At 45.2% G+C, this 7,530-nt stretch overlaps 2 long non-coding RNA genes across 3 annotated transcripts; one reads left to right on the top strand and one right to left on the bottom strand.

Moving 5' to 3' along the window:
- The first annotated feature begins 114 nt into the window (after positions 1 to 114).
- LOC135174525 (uncharacterized) lies at positions 115 to 6,773 on the top strand. 2 transcript variants are annotated; one of them, XR_010301954.1, is made up of 4 exons: positions 115 to 701; positions 2,253 to 2,451; positions 3,313 to 3,417; positions 6,624 to 6,773. It is a non-coding gene; the product is annotated as an uncharacterized LOC135174525 (long non-coding RNA). The 2 variants fall into 2 exon arrangements; XR_010301953.1 differs by lacking the exon at positions 3,313 to 3,417.
- LOC135174520 (uncharacterized) lies at positions 4,148 to 4,383 on the bottom strand. The gene is made up of 2 exons (XR_010301951.1): positions 4,336 to 4,383; positions 4,148 to 4,236 (listed from the first exon to the last, which is right to left on the bottom strand). It is a non-coding gene; the product is annotated as an uncharacterized LOC135174520 (long non-coding RNA).
- Positions 6,774 to 7,530: the final 757 nt, after the last annotated feature.

Below are 7,530 nucleotides of genomic sequence, written 5' to 3'. Positions count from 1 at the left end.
CGCGATTGGCGGGCGCGGGGCCGGGCGAGGCGGCGGCACCAGCCCGGGGGCGGCGCAGGCCGAGGCGCCGCCGAGGGCCGGGGGAGGGCGGGCGTCGCTTCTGGGTGGAGCCTTCGGAGCCGGGCTGGGGTTTCGCGTGCTGCTGCTGAGGCTCTCGGACGCGGCCTACTCGCTTTGGCCGTGTGCGGCGCATGGCTCGTCTCGGGAGTGGTCCCGGAGAGCCCGGGAGTCGGCGCCCGGAAGGGTTGTGAGCAGCCCCGGGGGGCCGCGAGTCGCCTTTCCCTGAGGGGTCAGGCTCCGCAGGCCGCGGCGGTGCGAGCGGCTGCAGGAATGGCCTGCGAGCCGGCGTCCTGCTCCTCTGCGGGCAGCTGGGCCTCGGCGGACCTCCGGCGCTCCCTCGTGTACTGCGGCTTGTGGCCGGGCTGCGTGCCGTTAACAGTCTGCGGGGTGAATGATCAGATCTTCTTCCTCCGCGTTGCTTTCTTAGCAAAGCTCCGCTCGCACAGGCTCTGGCCATTTTTAGGATAGTCGGAAATCTTGACAAACAGTGCTGCTTCTCAGCACAGGAGATCAACATTCTTCCGTGGAAGTGAGCAAAGCAAACCCTTGATGGTACTCACAGCCTCGGCTATGTGAGCTGACAGTGGTGACGGCTGGTTAGTGTTCCGGACACTACTTCAGAGAGGGTCAGATTTATAAAGGTGAGAAAAACGGGTGTATGTCTGTCAGTGTGCAGCATCACAGAGCAGGGGCAGCTGTTAGCTTTGTTTCGGTGGAGAGGCAGTCTAGCCTGACCAGAGGATACCCCTGTGAAACTGATGACTGAACCAACAGTTGGGACTTCCTTTTTCATTCTCAAATACCATCTGTTGCCCTTATGGCCTCATTACAGACAGAAATAAGGAACGGGTTTTTAAAGGTTTTCTCCACCCTTGTGTTTTGTCCTACTCTTCTCACATCAGTTCGTTGGTGATATCCTTTCTTTTGCTCTTAACTAATCTGTGAGTAGAAGGAATTTAAGAGGCAGTAAGTAGGTCCAGAAACTGCTGAAGAGGGAGAGGATCCTGGACCCATTCAGGAGATATGAAGTTCTTTTTTTTAAAACCCACACATCTGCTTCAGCCCAGTGAAAGTGAAATCTTGCGTGTTCACTGGGAAAGACACATTGGCTTTCGCACACAAAGCAAATACATTGATCAGATCAGACTTACCTGAGGTACATTTTAGAAGTTTCTCGAGTATTCTTGATAAGTTAGCACTTGTTAGTAGAAAAGTACTCAATGTTTTGTGTAGTGTCTTCCATCCAACTGTGTTCTCAAATACTCAGGAACAAACGTTGGTTTTCTAGAGCACATCTATGGGAGATGCTAAGGGAGCCTCTCCTTGACAGCTAACTAGACTCACAAAACTGCTGCTTTTCTGTTCTTTAGAAGTCTGGAAGTAGTTTTTCAGATAAAATTTCTTTATGAGGATAAAATGGTGTGCATGTGTGTCAAAAGGTACCAAGGGAACAGCACAGATCTGTCCCCTGTATACAAACTTGAACGTAGGAGATTGCACCTCAGCATGAGGAGAAACTTCTTTGCAGTGAGGGTGACAGAGCACTGGAGCAAGCTGCCCAGGGGTGTTGTGAAGTCTCTGGAGGCTTTCAAAACCTGCCTGGATGCATTCCTGTGCAGACTACCCTGGGTGATCCTGCCGTTGGTAAGGGAGTTGGAGTGCGTGATCTCGCAAGGTCCCTTCCAACCTCTAGCGTTCCGTGATCCTGTCTGCTTGTTTGACTACGTGAGGTCACTATAGGAGACCCTGAAAGGGGGACTGCAGAATATGTTTCCTATTTGTAAGAACTTTCTTGAATTCTAGCATGAAAAGTACTTTTATTTAAAATACAGTTAAGAGGGAAACGATGGTCCAGCAAAGAGAGCAGGAAAGGCTTACTGGCCTGAAATCTGCTTGGATTAGCAGGGACCAACAGCTTTCTCTCTTAAAGAGAATACTGGCCTGGCTCAGTCCAGTTAATAGTGGATACATGCTCACTCAGAAAAGCATAATTGTATCTGCTTTGCAGAAACACACAAGAACTTGTAAACTTGCTGCTACTTAAGCCTTATTTAATCACACATCTAGAATGCCTCTTCATAAGATACTTCTTGGGTGGAAACATGTTGACAGGATGATAAATGCTCTATAATCTGTAAACCTTAACTGTCTTGGGTCCTGCCAAGCTATTGTTTTGCTCTTGTTGTTTTTAGGAAAACTCCACCATATTTCCCAGAGGCCTTGTCAGGGAAATCAAAGACTCAAAGGATATACAGTACCTGTGAACCAGTACTTCAGCCTCCAGTCTTGAGAACATTTGGACAGACTAATGAGACCACATTGGAAATGGGCAAAGGAAATAAAAGGAGGGAAACAAATGAAGCCCCAGCGAGGCCATTCTAAAGGTGTTGGGTGAGCCATTGTTTATCACAATGATAAGCTTCTCAGGTACCTTGGCTGAATTTAGCAACTCTGAGCAGACATGCAGGTGACTACATCCGTAACTAATGTGTAAAATACATACCTGTCTTATACCAAGAGAAATCTGCAGTATGCTGGTAGACTGTCCAGTCTCTTCCCATCTTAATGATTAATCCAAGTTTTGTCTATGTCCATGAAAGCAAGCATTTGTACACAGACCCAAGTTACTTCTTGTTTCACGGAAGGGGGTATGACATGCTGAAACCACCTGTGGTTTTTGCATTGGTTGTGCTTAAGTTTGTGTAGTGAATGGTTGAAAAACAGCTGTGACCAGTTAGGGCAAACAAATCATTACTAAGACAGGTATTAGACTTCCAGTCAAAATGTTACATCAGTAGTGATAGAGATGTTGTCTCCAAAATGCAGAACCTAGGTGTCCTTACCACTAACGGTAGTGGTCCAGGACTGCTGTTTTTACTAACCCTAAGCTTCCTTTCTCCTTTTCTGTGACCTCTGTATGGGGAGAACGGATATGCAAGGCCCCAGGCATGCTACTGCTATGCGGAGGGGAAGTATGTATGTCTGGTGGAAGAGAGCCACTCAGTTGAATTGTTCCAGTGAGCATTCCACCAACTTACTGCCACAGAGCGCCGTTCCTCTGCACAAGAAGGGATGCTTCTGTTATTCAAGTGTGGTAAACGGTTGACCTGACACATTTACCCAAACACACCGTGAAGAGGAACCACAACGATAGGCACAGACAGAGCACAGGCTACATTTGTGCCACGGGCATGTTTCCGTTGTTATCACATGATACTTAAGGGTCCTTCTCTGGTGGGTTCTTACCTGCAGGTCTGATGAGATTCCCTAGAGAGGCTGAAGGTTAACACGGGCTACCTTGAAAGATGCAAACAGTAATGTGTCTTCAGAGCAGGCAGCTCCAGAGCAAGTTGAGAGGTAAAAGGCAAAGTACTTCTGTACATCTGTAGGGTGTTTGTATCTAGAGAAAGATTGGTGTCCTATGTGTGAGGCAATAAAGAGCCATTAGGGACTGGGCTAATGGTATAAAACCAGTGTGGGGTTTACCTTGTGCTGTGCCAACAGAGAGTTGAGCACATGTAAGCAGCTCTTGAGTGCTGCCTTTGAACGACTCAGCGTTGATCTGTCAGGATAGGTGTGTGTCCTGCCAACTGTGTGCATAACACCAGAGTGCCTTCCTGGAAGAGTTGCCCTCTGAGCTTGAGTTTCGACTGAGGCAGGGTCATTAAGGGCTGGGCCAGCAGTAGACACTGAGCAAAGGTAAATTGTGTTCATCCCGTTCTGGGCTCTCAGAGAGAAGATTCAGCCTGGTCTGTGTTCTCCAGCTGGAGCACAAGGCCCTTTGGTTTTCTCTTTTCCTGAGGCTGTGAAACAGCACTGTAGCCTTGGCATGGCTCTCTAGGGCCACGTGCACGAGTGAAAAACTTGCTCTCCCGGGCTAAAGTGCCGCTGGAAATGTGGGAGAGGAAAACTACTGGGCATCCTAGAGAGCTTTCTTTGCATGATTTGTCAAATTGGCGAAAGAAAGGTCTGTTTTCTGAAATCGTAAGCTATATCTTGACAAGTCATCCCCATTTCATCTCTACTCCAAGTCATTTGAAAGTAAAGTCATTTTTGACTGAAAATGCACCACGATTTTAAAGATACAATTAATATTTTGACCCCAGTTACTGTTTGCTTTATTTCTTTGGTGCAGCTTTGAGAATTCTCTCATGTTCCTTCTCCTGGTCCTGAAATCTGTGTATGAAGAGTATTACTTCAATTAGAATGTTAATCACAGAAGACAAGTGGTTACTGAATCTTGCACTATAATTAATCAACCTGATATTTACTTACTGTGTTGTTTATACTGGATTAAGCTGTAGCTGGACAAGCAGGGCAAGGAAAGTGAGTGACAGGAGCATTATTATGGCACACTGCCTCCCATTGGGAAAGTTCATCTTCCTTCTGAAAGAGACGCCTTCAGGGATCATGTAATTTGAATTCCCTGTGAATTTAGTGTCATCTTAGCTTGACCAGCTCTGGAAGAACATATTAACCTCCTCTTGTGATTTTCAGAAAACCGTTCTAATTTAGCAAGTAATTAAGGGTCACATGTAGGATAAAGAGCTAGATAAGCTTGGATTACGCACAGGAAGCTTTGTTTCCAAGGCAACCCCAGCAGAGGGGGTGTTAATGCTGAGGTCAGTCAGTTAATGAACTGGGAATGGTTGCAGGCTGCAAAATGTATTAAAGCTGGGGAAATGAAACTTAACAATTGCATTACCATTTAATGATTCGGTGACAGAAAACAAACGCCTATGAAGCTAGCTATCACGGAAATACTGGAAACAAAGCTTAGAAGGAGTGGGACAGTTCTGCTAAGTGAGGTCACAAGAAGTCCAAAACAATGATGCTTGGCAAAGCTCTTTTTTTTTTTTCCCAATTACTTGGGTCTTCGTTTGTGGATTTTGCAGAATGACGCTGTCAGTGTTTGCGTAAGCTGCTGCTGCCAAGGCGTGCGCTCTGTGCTGGGTGCTCATTTCTTGCTGAGGTTAGTCCTGGTCGCTACCTGTATAACTGTCAGAATGCAGCCTGATAGATTTAGTGCCCTGGAAAACAAGGCTCTAGGCTTCCAAGAGCTCTTAGGGCTGTAGGCTCTGGGAACTAATCTCATGGAAAGTTTGACAGGACAAGCACAGAAACATCGTAGATGTTGCTGAGGTGTCCACGTGGCTGCTTTATGTTTTTATGGTGCTTTACGCTCTTTGAGCATTGTAGGCTCAATCTCTCTCCACTCTTCCTGATAATAGCAGGCTTTGACAAGTAAAAATTTGTGTTCCCGTAATTCCATGATGGAATGCTACTGGCACGAGAAAGAACTTTACATTTCTTCCTTCTGTTTTTAAAAACTCCCAGATGCATGCCTGCAAGCTGGGGCTGTGCAGTAAGTTTGAGAGCTCATGGTGACTTTTCCAGAATTCATCTCGGATTTTTCAGGGTCTGAATATCTGGCTGCCTGCAGCTCTCTTTGCAGCTCACAGAGCTGGATGTAAATTTTTCATTTCCCTTCAGTACTTTTGCCTAATATTTCTCTGAAGAGAGCTAAGCCAAAGGAGCAGTGATCCTCTGTACAAACATGCCACTACACTTAGAGAAAGAAAATATTTTCAGATGGAGTTAATCAAAGCATTTCAAGACATAATTTCTGTGGGAAAAAAAATCATGTTGTCAAAATGTATACCTGGGCTTGTTTGGTTTGGTTTGGTTGTTTGTTTAGGGTTGGGTTTTGGTTTTTGGGTTTGTTTTTTGTTTGGGTTTTTTTGGGTGGTTATTATTGGGCTTTTTAAAGTAATTTAATTCGGCTATAGTTTGCATGATGGGAAGCATGTTCTTAGCTCACTAGATGGCAAATCATCTTTTATCTTCACACTGTAACATTTTGAAATAGTTTTTTGTTTTTCTTTTCTGCGTTTAGTGTTGGTATAGCATTGTCTAGATGTGTAGGATTTTAGTGTAATTTGTTAGCTAGTGGAACATTCAGCATTTTTGACCTTACAAAACCAAAGCAATTTTTTCATTTCCAGAGAAACTTTCAGGTTTCTGTCTCATTTAAAATTAATCCCTCTAATTTCAAATGTTCCTGTTGTCAACATTTTTTAATTCCTATACAAATATATAAGATTTGCAACGGGAAGAGCTTTTTAACAAGCAACCAAGGTAATGTTTTCTGTTAATGAGCAGGCATTACATAATGTAGGAGACATTAGAGGATCAGATTATTGTGCTATAAATGTGGCATAACAGAGCACAAAAGGTGGAATGAGCCACTGGATAGCAAACACTTTTCTTTCTCGCTTCACTTGACCACAGCTATCCCTTGTGATCTCTGAGGAATTGTGCAGGTGTTTTTCAAATCGTTCTCTAAAACAAACAAGCATTTTCTGCTGTTTGCTACAGTCAGGTGACATGAGTGTAATGCAGTCTGCTGTAGCAGTTAGGTCAGTCTCAGGTCTGGGATACAGGTACCTCACACTTTGTGCCATTCTTTTTGGAACTGTGTATCTATTGTGGAGGTATAACTTGGGACAATTTTTGATGCCACCTTATCCCTGGTTGGGGTTTTTTTTTCTCTTTGTCTGCAGCCTTAGCATAAAAGCAGGCCACTTTTCGTTAGACCACCTCCTTTTGCACTGGGGGGATGCGAACACTCCCGTCTCAAGCACATGCTGTAAAACTCTCAGTTACAGCCTGTAACAACAGCCTCTTGGGACAGTTTGAGCCAGCCACTGGCCCAGATGAGTCTGCAGTGACTATTCTGTATGCTGTCGTGGACAAAGGAGGGCATGGGAAAGAGGGGAGGTGTGAAATATGCATCCTGTCGGGAATATTCAAAACCCGCCTGGACGTGTTCCTGTGTGATCTGGCATAGGTGATCCTGCTCTGGCAGAGGGGTTGGACTGGATGAGATTTTGAGGTCCCTTCCAGCCCCTAACATTCTGTGATTCTGTGAAAGGCAGACTTCTCATTTTGGCAGAGATAGATGAAGGAAGGCACAGCACAGCCATTCAATCTTTTGATTGTTAATCCCACAAAAAAGCCAAGTCAGAATTTTCCTTCTGCATCCGCAGATAGCTAGAAAAAAACCCAAAGGCCTTAAATAAGCAGCGAGTTTAACCAGTGGTGAGAAGTCTTGCCTTTTTTCCAAGTGCTGAGTACCTGGGGGGAGAGAGGCAACGAGGCATCTGCAAAAGGTTTTCGAGGAGCAGCTTCTGTGCTGCCATATCTGCCTGGTGCTGGGCAGGACAGATCACATCTCAGAGTTTGTTCTTTGCTTCCTGGGATAGCTGTTGCTATGCATTATTCTTCCTATTTCACGCTTCCAGGCTGATGTTACCATGGTCTTTAATGCAGCTAAAGGACTCAAGCAGTCTTGGGAGTGGTAATGTAGCTGCACCTGAAAATACTGTACAGATAAGGAAAAATAATGTAATTTTTCTAGTTACTTTGATTGCAGAGAATCCAAAGTCATTGCAATGTCCCTTCAGATAG

Source organism: Pogoniulus pusillus, unplaced genomic scaffold (assembly GCF_015220805.1).
Source record: "Pogoniulus pusillus isolate bPogPus1 unplaced genomic scaffold, bPogPus1.pri scaffold_72_arrow_ctg1, whole genome shotgun sequence".
Classification (NCBI taxonomy): domain Eukaryota; kingdom Metazoa; phylum Chordata; class Aves; order Piciformes; family Lybiidae; genus Pogoniulus; species Pogoniulus pusillus.
This window is presented reverse-complemented; position numbering and strand designations above follow the sequence as displayed.